Here is a 23,450-nt window from a genome sequence, read left to right on the forward strand (position 1 = left end):
CCTCCAATGCAATATTATCAGCCAGTGGAAGAATATAGTTTTTTTCATATATATGAAGGGAATTCAAAAAGTAAGGTAAAGCTAAGCAAATATTCAATCACTCAATCAATTAACATTTATCATTGTTGTTATTATTATTTATTATTATAGTACAACTCAATGGGCTGGCCACATTGTTCCAATGCCAAATATACATTTGCTTAAAAGACTACTTTATGAAGAACTCACACAAGGCAAATGCTCACATAGATGTCAAAAGAAGCGGTACAAAGACACTCTTAAGGTCTCTCTGAAGAACTCTGAAATTGATTGTGAGATATGGAAGACACTGACAAAGGACCACCCAGCATGGTATACCCACATCAAAGAAAGTGCTGTGCTGTATGAGTGAAGCAGAATTGCAGTAACTAAAAAGAAACATGGGATGTGCAAATTTAGACATCTCCACTCCAAATGTTCATGTGAACTATTTGTGCCCAGCCTGTGGTAGAGCCTTCATAGCTCATATTGGTCTGATCACCCACAGTCCAACACATTGTACCTTGACTCCAGCTTACTGATGTCATTTTGGTCCTCTTCAAGGACCAAAGGACAATAGCTAATAAACTATGTATGTGTCAGGCATTTTGTCAAGCACTGGAGATACAAAAAGAGGCAAAAATAGTCCCTGCACTCAAGGAGCTTATAGTCTGATGGGGGAGCCAACATGCCAACAAATATATAAAAGCAAGCTATATAAAGGATAAATTAGTGAATGGAGTACCAGGCCTGGAGTCAGGAAGACTCATCTTCCTGAGTTCAAATCTAGTCTCAGACACTTACTACCTGTGTTACCCCAAGCAAGTCACCTAACCCTGTTTGCCTCAATTTCCTCACCTGTAAAATGAACAGGAGAGGGAAATGGCAAACCACTTCAGTATCTCTGCCAAGAAAACCTTAAATAGGGTCATGAAGAGTCAGACAGAACTAAAAAATGACTGAACAACAACAAAAAATTGAAGGAAGGTTCCAGAATCTTAATTCCAGTTGGGTTGGGAAAGGTTTCCTGAAGAAAATAGGATTTTAGTTGGGAGTTAAAGGAAGTCAGGGGAGTCAGTAGTCATCTGAAGAGGTACAGAATTCTATGCACTGGGGGCAACCAGAGAAAATGCTGGGAAACAAGATATGGAGTGTCTTGCTCATTTAACAACCAGGAGGCTAATGTTACTGGATCAAAGAGTACTTGTAGGGGAGTAAGGAGTAAGAAGACTGAAAAGGTGGTGGGGGCAGGGAGAATAGGTTATGAAAGTCTTTGGGTGCCAAATTGAGCATTTTGTGTTTGATTTTGGAGGCAACAGGATGCATTTTTGGACCCCCTAACCTACACTCATAATTCAAAGGGTAGCTCTGGCTTCCTGGAGACTAGCAAGGCCTTTTCAGTATTCTTCCTATGAGTGTTGGGTACCACAACACCTAACTGTAGCTGATAGGGAGCAACAACCCTCTGGTTACCCACCTCTTTCTTAACAGCTGTTGAAAAAAATGGTTGGGGGCAGCTAGGTGGCACAGTGGATAGAGCACCGGCCCTGGAGTCAGGAGTACCTGAGTTCAAATTCGGCCTTGGACACTTGACACTTACTAGCTGTGTAACCCTGGGCAAGTCACTTAACCCCAATTGCTTCACTAAAAAAAAAAAAAATTAAAAAGAAAAAAATTTTTTTAAATGGTTTATTGGCATTGAATTTCCTTTGTGACAATAAACTCTTATTGACTTTTTGATATCTCATTTTTTGCCTATTTCCTTTCCTGTCCATTCACGTGCTGAAGATGTTACTGTTTCACTCCTATTTGAATTCAGTTGCTCTCCAACTTTGAAATGTTCTGACTTTGTTTTCCAGTTTTCAAGCTTAAGTGCTCCAGTAAATTTCATGTGACATTCTCCTCTATTCTTATTTTTTCCCTTTGATTTCTCACACTCATAGAATCCTGCCAATTTTCACACCACTCCCAGAGAAAGCTTTTCAGTGTTATGTGCCAAATCTACTCTTTCTCTTCCCCAGATATGCTTTTCCTTGTAGCTCATTTATGTGTGATTGTCCAAGGACAGCCTCATCTGCATTATGAAGTCACCCCCACACACATTTCAAAGTTATGAAATAGTTTATGACTAACTTGTACTAAAAGATTTTTGAGGCAGATACTTTGCTTTTTGTGCTATATTCTATAAAATACTTTATATGCTTCAGCAATCTACCTAACTAGTCAATATTTGTTGAGAACCAACTATTTCTCGCAAACCATATTCAATCACCCACCACACACTCATCTCTCAATATGTGCTAGATAAGAAAACATTTTCATTAAAATAATAGGATCACTTGCTCATGTTCCAAAATTCAGCTGTCAGGTTACCATTTCCCGTCTACCCCTGCCAATGAAAGAAGAAACCCCCAAGAAAATAAGATAGAGGGGCAACTGGGTGGTGCAGTGGATAAAACACCGGCCCTGGATTCAGCAGGACCTGAGTTCAAATCTGGCCTCAGACACTTAACACTTACTAGCTGTGTGACACTGGGACAGTCACTTAACCCTCATTACCCTGCAAAAAAAAAAAAAGGAAAAGAAAAGAAAAAGAAAGAAAAGAAAAGAAGACAGCAGGTTCCCAGACTAGTGTAGAGGGTTTATGGAAGAAACCTCCCTCCTGGAAGACTCACCTTGACTATAATCCAGTGGACCTTAAAGAAATGCCTGGGGGGAGGGGTTTGGACACCTGTATCCCAAATATGATAAATGTCCTTTAGCAGAGGAAATGACTTGAAGGGAATAACTATCACTTCAAAATGGGTTACAGGCATCCCAAGAACAAATAGCCCTGTTTTGGAAAGTGTTCCAAGTGTCCTCAGACTTTCTGCAATGGGTGATAAAACTCTTTTTCCATCTCTCTTTAATTTTGCAAATAGCCAAAAAGAGGATCTTAGGATGGCCCAACCTATCGTTATGAATTAACAAATGAATGAATAAATGAAAAAGCATTTTTTAAAACTTTGCTATATGCAAAGCACTGTGCAGTCATCTTGATCTGATTCTAACTCAGTTGACTTAAAGAATACCCAGGAAAAAGGTCTGTGGTCAGAGAATATTACAAGACTGCCTAAAAACCAGATACTCAAACAGTCATAGTAGCATCAACCTTGACAAAGGTTTCTGGGTAACTGCATTGATATTTTGTGAATTACATATCATACAACCATTATCTTGAATAGGATGGTCCTATATCAGCCCCAACATATCATTCTAGCAGCCTATTTGATTAAAAAGCAACATTAATAATATCTATATTCTAATCAGTATATATAAGATAAATGATAGATAGATGGATAATTTATAACTTAGCTAAGTACTAAGCACTGGATATACTTCCTCCTTTCCCCCCCAAACAGCAAACAAGATAACCCCTGCCTTCAAAGAGCTTATAGTCTAATGGAGGAAGACATACATAAAGAAGTATAGAAAAATAGAGGGGTAAGGGGAAAGAGGATACCTGCTTGAGACCTGTCCAAAAAAACCCCCACAAAAACAACTGCAGTTAATGGTGGTGCCTCAGAAGATTACCTATCAGAAAGTCCTTCCTTACACAGAAAAGCTGCTTAATGTATATTGAATTTAATTGTTTTCCTGTTTTCCTTTTTAATTGCATCCTGTGATGCCGTGCAGGTCTTAGTTCAAGACTTTAATGAATCTGTGATCCCAAGGTTGGTGCTATTGGCAGCACAGTACACTTACATCTTTCCATCATGTGTAATTACTATGTCCTTTTGTAAATCAGTCAAAGGGGGTCCATCCACCCAACAACCTCGGAGGCTTCCTTTAGATCTGGAGCTTTTAACCTGTGGTCCATGAATTTATTTTATAACTGTACTTCAATTAGATTGGTTTCCTTTGTGATCTTATGTATAGAAACACTGTTCTGAGAAGGCTTCACCAGACTGCTAAAAGGGTCCATGATACATATACAGAAGAAAGGTAGATCCCCGATATTCAGCGATTACCAGTGGATTCCTATCATTGGTTATTCCTCACTCCAGATACGTGATGGATCCTCCTTTCCTAGTCATATCTCTTAAGTAGGTCTCCACTTGGTGGCTTTTAAGACAGTTGCCAGAAAGGACTCGTTATCAGGAAACACTGTCTACTGCCAGGGTGCTATGGTGGAGAGAGTCCTGGACTTGGAGCAGAACAAGAGGTAGATTCTAACCCTACCCTCTTACTACTGTTAGGCTCATCATGGTCAAGTCACCTCTCAGAGCATGAGTTTCTTCAACTGTAAAATGTAAAATGTAAAATGACCTAGCCTTTGAGGTCAGTGTGAGGGTCAAATGAGATACTCTTATGTAAAACAGCTAATAAAGCATGAAAGTCTATATAAAAGAGAGCTATTATATCAGAGCAGTCATCATGACTCCAAATGTTCAAACAACTCCCAGTCTTCTTGGGCTTATTTCTCCCATAGGATTTTATAATAATTGACATCTGCTCTCAAAGTCTAACGAGCAAGTCAGACCATATCTGGCTTTCTTCTCTATCATAAATTCTAAGATGGAGTCATCGCTTCTCCCCAAGGTTCCCACCATTTCTACCCACCAGGATCCAGTCCTCCCTTAGTTGTCTGAAGCATATCCAGAATATAAATTCTCCCTTGGTGGACTCTTTGTCTTTAAGCATGAAATGATCATTAAGTTAATAAATTACTAGCTGCTCTTCTTTGTGGAGAGATCTAATATAGATCAAAATGGAACATGTCACTACTCCTCCATGCCTAAATGCAAGGCTGGTGATCTTTTTCCTTCTATTTCTTCTTCTCAAAAATAGGCAATTGAGGGGCAGCTAGGTGGTGCAGTGGATAGAGCACTGGCCCTGGAGTCAGGAGGACCTGAGTTCAAATCTGGCCTCAGACACTTGACACTTACTAGCTGTGTGACCCTGGGCAGGTCACTTAACCCCAATTGCCTCGCAAAAAAAAAAAAAGTTAAAAAAAATAGTCAATTGAAGGGCACAGTGGATAGTGCATAGGCCTTGAAGTCAGAATATCTGAGTTCAAATGTGGCCTCAGGCACTTACTAGTTGTGTGATCCTGGGCAAGCCACTTAACCTTTCTTTGCCTCAGTTTTCTCATTTGTAAAATAGGGAGAGTGACACCTACCTGACAGAGATATGGTGTAAGGATCAAACAAGTTAACAAGTACTTTGCAAACCTTGAAGTGCTACATATAAATGTTGTTGTTCAGTCACTTTCAGTCATGTCAGACTCTCTGTGACCTCATTTGGGTTTTTTTTGGCAAAGATACTAGAGTGCTTTGCCATTTCCTTCTCCAGCTAATTTTACATATAAATACAAGCTATTAGTCCTATTATTCCTCTGCAAGTGATCTCTAATGTCAATATGACCTGTATTTCTGCCTCATTGACATCTTCCCACATGATCTGCACCTTGCTTTCCTTGCCTCATTCCAGAATATGTGAATGTAAAATGTTACTCTTGTCCTTTTTATCCATTTCTCTCTTTTGAATGTTTTATTCTTATAGAGCCATACCAGAGTCCATAGCCCTCATCCCACAGTTGTGGGGGGACTTGTGACCTGGTTCAGGGGGCTAGCTCACCCAAAGAATTGGAGGCTCATCATGAATCTTATAAAATAAAGAGATTAGGGGCGGCTAGGTGGCGCAGTGGATAAAGCACCGGCCCTGGATTCAGGAGTACCTGAGTTCAAATCTGGCCTCAGACATTTGACACTAGCTGTGTGACCCTAGGCAAGTCACTTAACCCCCATTGCCCCTCACACACAAAAACAAAGATAAAGAGATTGGGAGAGAAAAATATATGGCTGGGGTACAGATCACCATGGTGACTGTTTCACTGATGTAAGAGAAGACTTGGTCTTTTGTATCTTTATAAAACAAAGGGAAGGGAAGGGAAGGGAAGGGAAGGGCAAGATAACTGTGAGGGGATCTTTGAATAATGGGGTATCAGTAGGATATGCAGCATACATATCTTACATATCATCTTGCAGACTAAACAGTATCAATTGCTTAGCAGGGTCACAATTGGCCATATCTTATTCCTGAGGTGGTTTTCTCTTGGAAAAAAATGTAAGGATTCCTTGGGGGTTGGGATCTTTAGGTTTCTTCAGGTCCCACTGCATTCCCACAACACCACCAAATGATACCTAAAAGGAAAAAATTTTCTCCTTGAATTAGGATATCTAGTTCTTGTTTTCGTCAGACATGTCTCCTGTAAGCTTCTGGGTATTATCCCTGCTTTTTTCCTTACTTTGTAGCTATTCGTTATATCTTGTTTAGAGGAAATTTTCTTACTCCTCCTTCCTCTTTGAGCCCTTTAGATTTGTACAAGTCTCAGAAAATACACTCTCACCAGACTTGTTAGATGGGACAAAAGTTCCCCAGCTCCCTGCTATCCTTGGGAAGAGGACACCTGACAATTGACTCCTTCCAACTGAATGTTTGAATGGGATGGAGTCGGGGTGGGAGATGGAATAACTTGCCTCTCCACCCACCTAGCTCTTACCATTGCAAGTGAATGAACTGAGGAGGTGCCTATTTATTGTAAAATGAAGTAGGTCCTTACTGTGGTTCCTAGAAGGTCTCTCTATTTACAGGTGGTAGCCAAAAGTCCCTCCCTGACATCACTGATTCCTATATTCCTATAGTGACAGAAATTATTTTTTTCTTGTGGAAGGGGCTAAGTCACTCTCCGTTGAAGGAGGAAAAGTTGAGACACAAATTTGGATCCTAATGAGGGGACACGACTGGATATGACCTAGTTCGATTGGAATCAGTAGGTATGGATTCAGAATGGGCTCAAATAGGTCTTCAGTAGCCTCTCTCTCCGCCTTTTGGTATCTTCTTTTCTGGCTGGCCACAGGAGAACAACTCCCTGAGGTTATTCTGACTTCCTTTTTGGTGGCCTAGAGGAAGAAGAGCTACTTGCTAAACTCTGGACCTCCTTTCCTGCTGGTCAGCCATAGGGCTCTGCTACAACTTGGACTTGAGCCCAAGGAGTGGAGTCCTGGCTTTGCTTCCCTTTTTTTAGTGTTACTTTCTCAATAAGGATTTAGGAAATCCCTCAGGTTTACTTGGGCCCCAGTAGGCCCAGAATTGGTATCAACTGTAATCTAGCACAATCCTCTCCAGAAGAAAAATTGAGTACCTTACTTTTTAGGATAATTAAGAACTTTATTATAGGAGTCACTTTTGATCATTTGTATGTTCTTTGTGGAATTAATATTTCTTCTGAGAGCCCATATTCTCAGTAGTTCAACTTATACATTTATGTATGTTACTAATTAGAGAATGTCTCCTGTACATTTTATTTTATTTTTTTTGGGGGGGGGGTGGGCAATGAGGGTTAAGTGACTTTCCCAGGGTCACACAGCTAGTAACTGTCAAGTGTCTGAGGCTGGATTTGAATTCAGGTACTCCTGAATCCAGGGCTGGTGCTCTATCCACTGCGCCACCTAGCTGCCCCTCTCCTGTACATTTTAACAAAATTTTTTATTTTGTGCAGTTCAGCTTTCCAGGTATTGGATATCTAATGTTGAGAAGCCCCCCAAAACCCAATCCCTACATAATTGGGTGCACCAAACTATATAAGAATGGAGAGAGGTGAGGGAAGTGTCTTCCTCAAAGTCTTCTCCCATCTTCTAGCAAATTCATTATCATCATTGTATTCCAGCCCTGGCCAGAACATTGAAACAGTGATCCTGAAGTCCAAATACTAGTCTCAGAAGAGAAGGAGGATGACAACGACAATGACAATGGTGATGATGATGATAGCATTTATGTAGTGCTTTAAGATTAGAAAAACATTTGACAACTTTTAGCTCATTTTATCCTCCCAACAACTCTGGGAGGTAATGCTCTTTTTTTTTTTTTTTAGTGAGGCAATTGGGGTTAAGTGACTTGCCCAGGGTCACACAGCTAGTAAGTGTTAAGTGTCTGAGGCTGGATTTGAACTCAGGTACTCCTGACTCCAGGGCCGGTGCTCTATCCACTATGCCACCTAGCTGCCCCGATAGGTGCTCTTTTTAACCACCTATTTGCTTGCCAAATTTGCCTTTCTTAAATTCCTTGATCTTTACTTTCTTGTCCAAGATTGTATCATCTCTAGCAATGTTTTTTTTTAAAAAACCATTCTATCTAACAGTATTGCTTCTGCTCATGTTTTCTTCAGACATGTCTCCTGTAAGCTTCTGGGTATTATCCCTGCTTTTTTTCTTACTTTGTAGCTATTCTTTATGATATCTTGTTAAGTGGGTAGGAGTCATCTGCCTGACAAAATTTCAGAGGTTTCCTTTGAAGCTTTTTAAACATACCCCAGAAAGACAGGAGAACTCATTCTTGTGATTATGTCAATAAGTAACTATCTCAGGACCTTTCAGCAGGAGATTGCCAACCCCCCCCCCCATTGCTCACTTCTTCCCCTCACTTTTCATAGCAAATAGAACCACTGAATCTATAACATCATTCCCCTAAAAGAAAAACAACTACTTCCTCTACAGCTTACACACACCCCTCCTCTTCAGGAAGAGCTTTAGGCTTCTTAGTTCCAAAAACTTATTCTTTGGCCCTTTATCCCTTTCTTTCCTATTTAACATTCTTCTACCCTTCAACCTTGTGATATACACACATCAAGATTTTCCTCTTCTTAACCCCAATTGTCTCACTAAAAATAAATAAATAAATAAAGATTTTCCTCTTTCTCTTTAGATTCTTTTTCTTCATTTTCACACAAAAGCCCTTATCCATTGTTTAAGGAATACATTGTTTTTCACTAGCAACCTGGACAGTGGAATGACATTCTTTAAACCCTTTTTCCTTCTCTTCTAGGAGAGAGACCAGCCTATATACTTGAGCATAAATGGTAGCAGTTGGTCACAAAACACACTCTTTATAGGTCGCTGAAAAATTTTACCTTCATGCTAGCCATACTTCTTGGAAATGAGATCCTCACTCTTTACCTTCCTTAATATCAGCACCTCTAGAGAACCGCTCTGGACAGCTGCAAGTGGAGGTCAGCACAGAAAATGCCCATCTCTTTCTCACGTCATTAGTGCCTCATTAACACTTTAAAAGCCACATTCAACTCCTTTCCCTTCTCTCCCTTAATTTTTGCCTTGTCCTACCAACTTGTTTACTTACCTCATCTTACTAACAACCTTCTCTTGTATATAGTCTTATAGCCAGAGAGCAGTAAGTCATCAGGGTCATAGAAGAGCAGCCCTGTGATATAGAAAGTAGGCTGGACTTGGAGTCAGAAGAAACCTGGGTTCAAATTCTGCCTTTGATACTTACTAGCTGCATGGCCTTGGACAAATCTCTGTAAACCATAATGAAATAAAGCTAATGTAAGGTGGCCTGACTGGGAACCATCTTTCACCCATAATGAATGTAGAGTATGGACTTTGGTACTTTTTTAAGAGGTGTCAATTGTTCTCTTAACAAGTTGTCAATGGGCAAGTCATACTTGGAAGTATTGTAGGAGAAGTATGATCAAATAATTGGGTAACCCCTTTTATCAGCCCTCCCTGCCTTTACAATAATAATACCTGTGCTATCTACTTCACAGGGTTATTATGAAGATAAAATGAATAAAGCATGCAACTTGCTCTATGCTTGTCAGTTATAAAGTCCTCAATCAGTAGATCTCAAAACTTTACCTAGTTGATTCTAAGAACCCCACCTTCCTTTTACATCTCTTTTCCAAATCTGCTGAAATGTTTACTGGGAAAGGTGGTGCAACTGGTACTTCTATGCTCACCTTAGTGACTTTGCTAACAGCATATACAAATCAACATATATGGATGTTAAAAATAGTTCCAATACACCCTACACCCCTTTCCCCTTGCACAGGATTCTCAATATTTAATGGAAATTAAAAGTGGCATTAATAATAATGTTGGGGGCAGCTATGTGGTGCAGTGGATAAAGCACCGGCCCTGAATTCAGGAGCATCTGAGTTCAAATCCAGCCTCAGACACTTGACAGTTACTAGCTGTGTGACCCTGAGTAAGTCACTTAACCCTCATTGCCCTGCAAAAAAAAAAAAAGGTAGTATAAAAATAATAATGATGGGGGGCGCAGCTAGGTGCCTCAGTGGATAAAGCACTGGCCCTGGATTCAGGAGGACCTGAGTTCAAATCTGGCCTCAGACACTTGACACTTACTAGCTGTGTGACCCTAGGCAAGTCACTTAACCCTCATTGCCCCACAAAGAAGAAGAAGAAAAAGAAGAAGAAGAAGAAGAAGAAGAAGAAGAAGAAGAAGAAGAAGAAGAAGAAGAAGAAGAAGAAGAAGAAGAAGAAGAAAATAATAATGTTGGGAAGGAAGCATATAATGAACACTACTACCAACATACATCTATAATTCTGTGATTTTCTCTCAAATCTAGCTATCACATCATATTATATAACAGACACCAAAACATGTCCACAGAATATCTCCTTTAATTTTGTCATTCTCTTTGCTTATTTTTATTATTATTTCTTCATATATCTTATCAAGATTCTTTCTAAAAGTTTTTATATATCAATAATAAGCACAAGTTGAACAATCTCAATTTCTATAACTTTTTCCCATTTTTCAAACATTTAATCCTTTTTTATTGTGCTCCTAGGCATATTACCTCCCTATTTATAGGTGACTCCTTTTAAAATTTATGGGTGTTATTTATAGGATAAGGAAGAGGAATCAAGGATAAGTGTGCAAACAAAAATAATTCCAAAATGGACAAAACACAGTATGGCTAGAATACAATTTAAGCCTTGTTTCTTGGAATTTAAAAAAAGAAAAGAACACTGTGTGATTAATACTACCAGCAATACATTTTAATGGTACTATTTCGGTAGCTGTGTGTTTTTAGGGCACCATAATAGGAATAATAAATCAGTGATTAGCATTGAGTCTTAAATTGCTTTTCTTTAGACACTTTCCTACTTTCTCTTTTGTAAGATACACCTAATAAATCATTTTTGAAATCACTATAGACCCTCAGAACTACACTAAAAATTTAACTAGCTGCAAAATAGTAATAGTGCTTTCATTTCTAAGAGTTTATTCATCAAAATGGTTGCTTATTCCAAGGAAATAAAGGTATTTCATACATGGCATATGAGAAACAATTATTAATGTGGATTTTTATTAGGTAATAGTGATGTCAATCCATCAAAAACTATTTTTATCAGTTTGTGCTCATTTTTAGATGACCAATTATTAAAAACTAACTGGGTACAAAAATCCCACTGGATATACTTTATTGTTTTCATAAGTTCAGGAATATAAATTCAAAAGTTCCAAAGTTGATTTATTTTCTTTTTTTAAGGGATAATTGAAGTGAAAAGACATAAAATATTGTAACTAGAATGGATGCTCTGCACTATGTAACTGAGCAAAGAGTTCACTTATTCCAGTATATAAACTACTCCCACAGGGTACTAGGCACTCTTGGAAGTTTCATTAACTCTTTTAAATCATTACAGCATTGTTTCCCAACCAGTTTATCAAAGTATTCCTTTGATACAGTATATTTGCCAAAAAGCATACCTGATGTATTTAATTGAATTTACAGGTTTGTATTAAATGTCTTCTATTAGCAAGGAGATCTGCTATTGCTGAGGGACAGAAAGAAGAAAAAGTCATCCTTATCAATACCTCAGGAATTTTCAGAACATTTCAATAATTTCAGAATGATTTTAATCGTTTGGCATTCCCTTTTCCAACATAGATTATAACCTCTCTAGGATTTAGTCTTCCAGAATTACACTGGCCAAAAGTGTTATCATCCCACATCCCAAATGGCAATGAGGGTCTCCAAATTTAGCTTGACTGGTGCTTGAGTGACAGATGCAGTCAATGGCCTGCACTTCAAGCTTCTCCAGCTTGGTAGGACACACTGGAGCTTATACTGGCTGGAACTAACTTTGAGAGGCCAGTTCAACCTCTATGCCAAACAAGGCATTTGAATGGGACTTTGGCAGAAGAGCTAGAGAAGCAATGTTGTAGTTTGGTCATTTCAGTTGTATCCAACTCTCCATGACCCCATTTGGGGTTTTCTTGGCAGAAATACTGGAATAATTTGCCATTCCCTTCTCCATTGAGGAAAATAAAGCAAATAGGGTTAAGTGACTTGCCCAGAGTCACACAGCAAGTAAGTGTCTGAGGCTAAATTTGAATTCATGAAGATGAATCTTCGTGATTCCAAGCCCAGTGCTCTATGCACTGAGCCACCTAGCTGCCCAGAGAGGCAATAAAGTTTCATAGTTTTAAAAAATATTTTATATACATTATCTCACTTGATCCTTGCAAGAATCCTAGTAAGTAATGCAGGTATTATCCTCATTTCACAAATGAGGAAACAGACTAGGAGAGTTCTGTGGTACCCACGGTAAAACCACATCTTAATTTAAATAAATATAGAAACTTTCAGGGTGATAAAGCAAATTCACAGGCACTAAGAAACAGATGTCCCTAGTTTATGGGGCAACTGCCAGTGGTTTCACACTGAGGAATCATGAATAATCATGGACAAGGTATATATAAAAGACAGCACCAAAATCCCATAGTACTGGTGATTATTAGAATGTCTAAAGTGGGGGCAGCTAGGTGACAAAATGGATAAAGCACTGGCCCTGGATTCAGGAGGACCCAAGTTCAAATCTAGCCCCAGATACTTGATACTTACTGTGTGACCCTGGGCAAGTCACTTAACCCTCGTTGCCCTGCAAAAAAAAAAAGTCTAAAGTGTTTCTACTGGGGCAGAAGAAATAGAAGTATTACAGTGCTGTCTAACAACAGTACCTGGTTCCTGGTCTATGATTTAGGATTGTAATGACATTCCATGTTGGTACTGGATTATTCTCCATTATTACACTTTTGTGTGACTCCACTTTTGTATTCTTTCTTTGAAACTGGAACCACAGCAAGAAAGTTGTATCTATGTATACGGGGAGATTTGAGGCTTGGGGATTTTCTCACAAGTATCTGTAGAGTGGGCAAGAGAACTAAGTGGATTAGAATCACACTAGGAACGAGACTGAACCCAGGCTTAGATATTTAAAAAAATTTTTTTTTCAGGCTTAAATGTTTAGTATATACTTGACATGTCTACTGATGCTTAACACAGTGCCAGGCACACAGTAGATGATTAATAAATCATAGTTAACAAGCTACCTTTCATTCTCTTATATGCATATTATAGTGAGGAAGAAGTTGTATGTGACAAGGGCCTTGTTTAAAATCAAATAAATGGGGGCAGCTAGGTGGCCCTGGATTCAGGAGGACCTGAGTTCAAATCCGGCCTCAGACACTTAACAATTACTAGCTGTGTGACCCTGGGCAAGTTACTTAACCCCAATTGCCTCACCAAAAAAAAAAAAAAATCAAACAGATAGTGGCAACACTCAAACCCAAACCCAGATCTCCTCCAAGTTCGATGTTTTATACAATATGTGGCATTCCCTCTTCGACATCCTTTCTAACTAAAATTTTATTTTTCCATAGTTCTAGTTATACAAGCAAAAAAAAAGTGCCATTGTAAATATGTTGACATTTCTAACTCATCATCATCAGATCTTATATAAGCTTTGAGTTGTATGTACATATGTTTCTGTGAGTTGAACATAACAAAGCTTCTAGGCAGTCATGCCATTGAGCATCTTATATCTAGGAAAAGATTATCCATTTCAGTGAGGTGTGAATCCAGAGGGAATGTAATTCTTTTATTCAAAATCATTCACAGGGGCAACTAGGTGGTGCAGTGAATAAAGCACTGGCCCTGGATTCAGGAGGACCTGAGTTCAAATACGGCCTCAGATACTTGACACTTACTAGCTGTGTAACCCTGGGCAAGTCACTTAACCCCCATTTGCCCAGCAAAAAAAAAAAATCATTCACAGAGCACCTCTATCTCTTGTAAAATAAATGAGATTCGATACTTGCCTTCAAAAAGCTTAATCTAGTAGGACTGATAAGATACATGGAAATGCAATTGGGTTTCTATGATTACCCTTTTACTAAAATTGTTTTTCTCTCTGAGGTGACTAGTGAGCTTCTAAATATTAAATCCTGTGGCTTCTTTCATTCATTAGACTTACTTGTTCTCTGATTAGTGTGGGTGTTTACCCCCTAGGACTTTTTTTTCATTCTGCACCAGGGGTTCTTGACCTTTGAAGTTGAAGCCTCTGGACCCCTTCTCAGAATTATATATATATATATATATATATATATATTTTTTTAGTGAGGCAATTGGGGTTAAGTGACTTGCCCAGGGTCACACAACCAGTAAGTGTTAAGTGTCTGAGGCTGGATTTGAACTCAGGTACTCCTGACTCCAGGGCCAGTTCTCTATCCACTGTGCCACCTAGCTGCCCTGGCAATATCTTTTAAAAATTTTGGTTTTATTCTGAGCCTAACAAATATCACATAAAATGAGCATTTCCTTATGCAAATTGTAATGAAAAAGGGACAGTATGTGAAACTATGAATATCTATTACATGCAGTTTGTTTTTCCTCATAGATATGTAATAAATTCAATATGAAACTTCCAAAGGTATCCTGCTTCTCTGTTTCTTTCTGTTCTGTTCTGTACATTTTTTTAAAAAAATGCTTCAATTACCCTCTTTTCTACCCTATTGGTAGTTCCCCTCTCCCCAATGAAAATGAAAACTCCCTACAATAAGTGGGCACAATCAAGCAAAACTAATTCCCTAGACTAACTCACAGTTCTATCAACAGTGCATTAGTCGGGCAGATAGGTGGCACAGTGGATAAAGCACTGGCCCTGGATTCAGGAGGACCTGAGTTCAAATCCAGCCTCAGACACTTGAAACTTACTAGCTGTGTGACCCTGGGCAAGTCACTTGACCCTCATTGCCCCACAAAACCCAAAACCAAACAAAACCAAAAAACAGTGCATTGGTGTGCATTGGTTGTAGCTGGAAATGTATGTCTCATTATGCATCTTTATTTCATCACCTCTCTGTCAGGATGAGTAGCATGCTTCAACACTGATCCTCTGGTACTGTGGTTGGCGATTGCATTTATTAGAATTCTTAAGTCTCCCAAGGTTATTTTTCTTTACAATGTTATTAATGTATACCTTTCTGCCCTGTCCCCTCCCCTGATTCTGCTCACTTCAATCTGCATCAGTTCATATGAGTCTCCCCAGGTTTCTCTGAAAAGGTTTCTTTCTTAACTTCTTACAGTTTTAGTAATATTCCATTAAATTCATGTAAATAATTTGTTAAACTATTCCCAATTAAAGAGCAACCCCTTAGTTTCCAGTCCTCTGCCAATAAAAAGAGATGCTATAAACATTTTACATATATGAATGAATGAATGAATGAAGCATTTATTGCTCCTTATGTGCAAAGCACTATGCTAAGCAACATGGATACAAACAGAAACATATGACAGTGCCTACACACAAGGAGCTCAGATTCTAAGGGAGAAGACAATACACATGAGAAGTGTTAGCTGCAAGTCAGATGTGAAAGTCTCACAGTCCTCGGGGTGCAGTGACAAAGCAGATGTTAGTGTCTCTTATTTAATATCATTTCCACCGATAAAATAATATCAACTTCTGATGTAAAACTGCTTGACAGTGGCATGGCATTTGGTGTCAAGATCTTTATTTTCTATGTCTTTAATAGCTGTGGCTGCAGGATCCACAGGAGCAATTGCCTGACTGCATTTGCAGAGGGGTTTCTTCCTAAGGTAATAGCTGAGGCCAGTAGGTTTAAAATATGCTATTCCTAAAGCTCCTGGGTTTAAGAGCCTGGGTTATCTCCATCATGGTCTGAGGAGAGAAAATGGTCACAGTGATGATGGTAGTTTGGCTTCTGACACATATTGCCTTCGTGCCTTTCCCTCAGGATAACTTGCTGCTACAAACAAAGCTGTCTTGCCTTGCCTGTGGGCAGCAATTGATTGACAGTTGGTGGAGATGGCTGGCCCCTTCTCAGATGATTTTTCTTTCTTTGATCTCTTTGGGATATAGGCTTAATAATTGTATTGCTGGGTCAAAGTTTAATGATTTTTTAAATATATAAATTTGCCTCCAATGCTTTCCAGAGTGGTTAGCTAAACTAATTCACAGCTCCACCAATAGTGCATTATTGTGCTAATTTTCCCACCATCCTTCCATTAACCTTCATCTTCCCCTATATAATCACTCTAGAAATCTCATTTACTCATACTATTTCAACAAATCTACCTAACTATACCATCTTGTAGTCCACATCTCTCCATCTTGTTCATAAGAATTGCACAAATATCTTTGTTAAATGCTTTGCTAAATTTAGATAAACTATGAGGGCAGCTAGGTGACTCAGTGGATAGAGCATTGGCTCTGAAGTTCGGAGGACCTGAGTTCAAATCTCACCTGAGACCCTTAGTAGCTATGTGAATCTGGGAAAGTCACTTAACTCCAACTGCCTTAAATATCTGGGGCCATCTCCAGTCATCCTGACATATATCTTGCCACTGGACCCAAACAGCTCTGGAGGAGAGAGTGAGGTTGGTTCAGTGCAAGCCATGACATCACCTCCTGATGTCATGGTCCTCTTTGAGAATAAAAGACAAACAACAGATACACGAAGTCTAATATATATCAATACATTAGTCCTTCCAGTTTAGAAGTCATTCCTACTTCTGTTTCCTTCTTTAGATGTTCCATTTAAAAATTAGTTCTAGGATTTTGCTCAGAATCCAAGCCAAGCCCATTGGTCTATAGTTTGAGAATTCCATTCTCTTCCCTTTTTTATTTGAGACTTTGTCCTTCTCTAATCACATAGTGCCTCTCTTGCCCACAATGTTTCAAAGATAACAAAACAGCTTGGTAACCACATCTGCCCATTTTTTCAGTACCTGAGGATACAATTCACCTTGATTGCTTAAATGTCAAGGTCAATGAAGCCTACCTCTTCTTCATCTTTACCCTTTGAAATCTGTTCTCCTAAAATCTAAGGTGTGCTTCAGACTGTACTGAACTTTACTGTGATAGAGAAGTCTTCATTCTACCTCTAGTTCCTCCTTCTCAACCGAAATTGGACCAATAATAGTAATATCACTTGTTGCTTCTTCCACCTTTTGGAAGATGATCATTAAGTCAAATCAATTCCTCTGCTTTTGGCACAGAGGGAACTCCAGAAAATTCTGGATACCTAAAATTCTCCATTACTATGATGTAATGTTCTGTGCTAAATCTGTTATCTAATTTCTGAGTTTTTTCATCTAATTCTTTCTTCTACCCAAGAGGTCTGTGTTATAGTCTTGTGAAAATATCCTTATTGCATCTATCTTTATTGATGTTCATCCAGACTGTTTTAGGCATTGTCATCCTGTCAAATCCAACAGGGCTAAGATTTTTTAAATTCAGTTCAACTCAATAAACTTTTATCAAGCGCTGACTATGTGCCAGGTACTATGCTAAGTGCTGAACAAGTCCTGTCTGTTCCTTCTTAGCCCAAACACTTCATTATCCTACATTCAATAAATATTTATTAAAAAGCACTTGCTATTTTCAAGGCCAGATGCTAGATGGCCAGAGATACAAACAATGGAATGGCAGTAGGAACCAGTCTTTTGAGCATGTGCAGTGTACTCTGCTTGCTGCCAACCCACAAGAATGCTTTAGGATCCTGCTCTCAGGAATGCATAACGACACATAATTCAGAGTATGTGCAGGTATTCTGTGACTATTTCTTCTCTATATATTGTGTGATAAAACCTTTGAATTGACTGTTGAAAGGAAACTGAGTGTGCATAAAAAAGGTTCCAATAGGGGCAGCTAGGTGGCACAGTGGATAAAGTACCAGCCCTGGATTCAGGAAGACCTGAGTTCAAATCTGGCCTCAGACACTTGACACTTACTAGCTGTGTGGCCCTGGGCAAGTCACTTAACCCCAATTGCCTCACCAAAAAGAAAAAAAAAGGTTCCAATGGAGGAACCCAATTGTTCCCTTTCCTGGTGGTGATCAGGGAAGGGACAGTTATAAACTTCTATGTAGGGAAAGAGCACCAGAAATACTCTCCCAAAATGTGATGCATGACACCTCTGTTTCTTTTACCTTTGTGTATGATATTTTTGACTGTTAGGTGAATGATTATTTAGCTGAAATGGATCAGGCTGTGACCTTGTCATCTTTGAAAGATCTCAGGTGTCACCAGATTCCAGCAATGGGAATCCATGACAGAGACTGCTGTAGCTGTTGCAGCTAAGAACTAACTCTCCCTCAGGAGTAACCTGCATTACTCAGATCATAAATTAATCTAACCAGTTGCTGAGACATAGAACCCTACATGGAAGAGTGTGATTTTGTTCATTGCCTATGGGAACTTGGGACAAATGGCAGAAACCACTTTAAATCTGAATCCATTCTTCCTAAAGATCAAGGTGGTAAAGGGTAACATGGGCTTTGATTTGGGGCCAGAGTGGGGGAGTATAGATATACTTCTACTTCTGTTCTTGTTATAGCTTCTCAGTAAATATTCCTTTGTAAAAACTAATTGATGCTAATTTCTTATCAAAGATATCAAGGAAATGCCAATTGATTAATTAAATAATTCTGGAGATATACTGCCAAATGATAATGATGGGATTATACTGCATAGGGGCTTGAGCTGATAGTATCAAAAGAACCTCAAAGCCCCTCAGGGTTACCCCTACAAACCTGAACAAGAGAAATAACTGAGCTCTGGGGACCTGATTCGCCAGTGCCATGGAGAATTGGGATAATGATCCCCCAGAGCAGGTCTCCTTGTCCTCGAGGAACTTATATTCCCCTGGAAGGGTTATATATTTAGGGCTAAAAGGGATAGGTCATTTGAAATGACTAATTCTGTAGCCATGAAAACCCAGAAGGCAAAGTTTGCACCTGATATCAAATTCATCACTGTGAATATTTTTCAAGAATCTCCTAGTTTATCTATGAAAATATAAAAAATTAGAGGGGGCAGCTAGGTGGCACAGTGGATAAAGCACTGACCCTGGATTCAGGAGGACCTGAGTTCAAATCCAGCCTCAGTCGACACTTACTAGCTATGTGACCTCAGACAGTTGACACTTACTAGCTGTGTGACCCTGGGCAAGTCACTTAACCCTCATTGTCCCACTCCCCCCAAAAAAATTAGAAATAAAATTTACAGAGGAAAAGGAAGGAGAATGGAACAATCCATGGGAACCAATTTGTAGTCATATGAGTTCTATAGTTGCACACTAGAAGTGGATTTGATTAGTATATTTTAAATAAAAGATGCAAAGGCTACACATACTGAACTTCTAGTGATTGTTCAAATCTAGCCTCAGACACTTGACACTTACTAGCTGTGTGACCCTGGGCAAGTCACTTAACCCTCATTGCCCCACTTAAAAAAAAAAAAAAGCTCTTTTTTTGTTTTAGTTTGGTTTGGTTTTGCTTTCCAGACTTGTATTTTCATCAGAGTGGGGAACTCTTGGGCACAGAAATTCTTACAACCAACCTACAATTCCACAATGTTTATTTTTATAAAGTTGCCTGGGGCACTCACCAAAAATGACTACAGAGAATTTAAAATTTATTAAACGTCAGAAGGAGTACTTGAATCCAGGTATTCCTAACTCCAAGTTGCCTGTTGACAAAGTCCATCACTCTACCTATTATAACATACTGCCCCTCAAAATAGAAGATAAAATACAAATGAGAGGAATGTCTTAATATGAAATCCAGTGGGATGGTAGCACATGGAAATTAACACCCCAAATCCAAAGTACAAATTGGCTAACACACTAATTCAGAAAAAAAAAAGCAATCAATAATGTAGAGTGGTTGAAGCAAGAAGCAAATTGCAATTGGTAATTAATATGATTACTGCATTGAAGATTGAATGTCTCCATTCACAAAATAAACAGATTACAACTCTGATCTATTCTCTCTAGTCATCTTAACAATCAATGCAAATTGTTTCACAATCACATACAGAGTCAAAATTATTCTATTAGCTGTGCCACAGTCTAATTCAATGACTGTGAAGAGATATGATCTAAGCTCCTTGACCACAGGTTCTTAACCTGGGCTCCGCAGACTCCTTAGGGATTTTTGGAAAGATTGTGGTGTATCTATGAACTTGGATAGGAAAAAATAACATCTTTGTTTCACTAAAACCTATTTTAAATTTAGCATTTTCTTCCATTATAAATATAGGTAACAAACTATAGTAATATTCGTAGTGCCTGTGATTTTGTCATTGATAGAAATCAGATATTTTCATGTCATATTATAGATGTTGCAACTATATCAAAATATTATTTAACCTCTGTACTACTTCTAAAATACTATAGGTATTAGACCCTTTATATTGCCTATATTTAAAATATAATGTCTGTATTATTTAATGAATTAATAAAGCACATGTTACTATATCACATATTTGGTTTTAATATTTTGATAATAGTATTTCAACATAATTGGCTTCATTTGTAATTCTATGAATTTATTTCATGTGTTTAAAAACATTATTCTGGGAAGTTGTATACAGACTTCCCCAGACTGCCAAAGGAGTCCATAACACAAACAAGGTTGGGAACATTTACTCTAGGAGCTATGGGCCATGTCTATTTAACAATACAGTGTGTCCCCACTAAGATCAAGACTTTATTTGTACTTCATTCAGTGAAACCTTCAAAATGGGAAAACAGTCAGGTTTCAGTTGAATTTCACTGGATCAATCAACAATCAAAAAGTATTCATTAAGTACAGGGTATGTGCCAGACACTGGTAATACCAATACAATGAATGAAACAGTCCTACTTACAAAGGGTTGACATACTCATGAATAACTTTAAGTTTGATTCTTTGAAAAGGATAGGAAGATATCAAAAATTTAAGAGACACAATAATATTTAGAAGTCTAAACCAACTTATTTAAAGAAGATGGAAAGATTTAGCTTATGGAATAAATCATTAAGCAAATAATGGAAAATAATCAGTGAATTTAAAATTTTAAAAGATTGATCATCAAAATATTAGTTTTGAGCCTTCACTGAAAGTTTGAAGTAAAACATATCAGTCATCTGAATAGGGTAGGATACAAAATAAGATTAGCATACTTCTATATGCCCATGGTGTAAAAATAAATTCATCCAAGATTAAAGATATAGACTGATCCTGTGATTTCATTGCCACAGGGAACTCCTAGTAAGGAAATGCTTTCTACCAATCCAGGTGAGCACCTTTACTATAAGTTGACTCTTAGAGCATTAACAGTATGGGTCAGTGGCAGGGCTTGAACCCAAGGATTTCTTGATTCAAGCCCCGCTCACTATCCAATATAACCTATGACCTCTCTAATATGACTAAATAATCCAAAATACCTTTTTAAAATTGGCTGTTCTTGGGGCAGCTAGGTGGTGCAGTGGATAGAGCACCGGCCCTGGAGTCAGGAGGACCTGAGTTCAAATCCAGCGTCAGACATTTAACACTTACTAGCTGTGTGACCCTGGGCAAGTCACTTAAACCCAATTGCCTCACCAAAAAAACAACAACACAGAAATTGTCTGTTCTTTCCATGTTACTTTTAGTTGTTTAGTATTCTTGGGAATTTGTGCTTTTGAGTTAATTAAAAACAATTCTCCTTTTGATTTATACCAGAGAACACACATTCAATCCTCAAACATGAAAGAGAAAGTTTGATCCCTTCCCATACTTGAAAGATTTATGGGAAAATAACACCATCACCTTCAGACCAATTATTCTATCATTGATTCTCACAAACTTAATTCATACTGTCACTTGCAATTATTGTCTGTGACACAAAAGTAATTTTTGTTTCCATTTAAATTTTGCTAAAGGAAATCCTCCGAGAAAAGAAATTACATAATTGAACTATTTCAGATATCTGAGATGTGCCAGGTATTTTGTTCTCTTTAAGATGCCCAAGGGGCAGCTAGGTGGCGCAATGGATAGAGCACTGGCCCTGAAGTCAGGAGGACCTGAGTTCAAATTTGAACTTAGACACTTAACACTTACTAGCTGTGTGACCCTGGGCAAGTCACTTGACCCCAATTGCCTCACAAAAGAGAGAGAGAGAGAGAGAGAGAGAGAGAGAGAGAGAGAGAGAGAGAGAGAGAAAGACACCAAATTTCAAACTCTGTTCAAATTGTTAATATTTTATAGCCATTAACCTTCTATTTGCAACTTCAGCAAAAATAGGGTTCATCTGTTACTAATTTCCTTTGGTTACAAAGTCCACTATTTTAATGAAGGATATGTTGTTACTCTGTAATTTTTTTCGGTGCATAGGATTCACAAACATGAGCAGTAAGTAAGTTAATAAAAAAGGCGGGGTGAGGGAAAAAGGGAACTCTGACCCTGTACTTTTTGACAGTTGTAAAAGTGGAATGTATACTTATGTATATGCTGCATACAAAATTCTTTATTTTTTATATGGAATAGGCATTATTTCAAGGAAGATAATAGTATTTCCGTACACATGAAAAAATAGACACTAAAAATACAGAGATATTTATCTATACCTGTGGCTCCCCAAAGTATAGTGCTCTAAGTGGTCCATAGACCACTTATGTCCTGAAAATTTATGACAGTATCTATTTGTGTTCCTGGTCTGAATTTTATAATTTAATTATAATATTACTCAATGATATCTTATCTAAGGCAGTCCTCATTAAGCTGTGATACTCAGTTTGGGTTTTTGTTTTTGTTTTTCTCCAATGGAAAGCAGAAACAGAGAGGTAGGTAGTCCTCAGATCCTTTCTCTGGCTGAATTGGTCCAAGGAGAGACCAAAAAAGTATGGAAATAATTTCTCTAAAGTGATATGGCAACAGAACAGGCACATCAATAGAAAAAAAATTCAGTAGACACACAAACATATTCAACATTATTTATTGTTTAGTGCCATCTGTGAGAAACAGATTTTAAGGAACTACTTTTGACATTATTGAAAACCTGAAAATTGCTTTAGAAATGAACTTATAAACACTGTCAGTTCAACTCTATGGTATCCTAGTGCTATATCTTTGATTTGATTCACTTTTAGTTCTAAACAAAATTTTGGGTAAAAAACATTTTTATTAGTGTTCTTTACCTAGAATCTAGTCAAATATATAGATATTCAAAGTAATTCAAACAAGAAGATTTTAACATAAGCTTTACATGGAAACTCTTTCAACAACTTCACAAATGTGTAAAATACAAATAAAATATTTTTGCAAAAAAAAATTGTAGAAATTCTAGGTATCTAATTAATGATTTCAATTACCTGAAACCTTTCAGCACAGATCTACTACCCCAAAAGATTAAATGTTACCTGAGAGAGAGAAAGAGAGAGAGAGAGAGAGAGAGAGAGAGAGAGAGAGAGAGAAAGAGAGAGAGAGAAAGAGAGAGAAAGAGAGAGAAAGAGAGA

At 38.1% G+C, this 23,450-nt stretch overlaps 1 protein-coding gene across 1 annotated transcript in view; it reads right to left on the bottom strand.

Moving 5' to 3' along the window:
- The window catches only part of KL (klotho), a 60,050-nt gene that overhangs the window by 34,193 nt on the left and 2,407 nt on the right, over positions 1-23,450 (bottom strand). The window lies entirely within an intron of this gene.

Source organism: Dromiciops gliroides, chromosome 3 (assembly GCF_019393635.1).
Source record: "Dromiciops gliroides isolate mDroGli1 chromosome 3, mDroGli1.pri, whole genome shotgun sequence".
Lineage (NCBI taxonomy): Eukaryota > Metazoa > Chordata > Mammalia > Microbiotheria > Microbiotheriidae > Dromiciops > Dromiciops gliroides.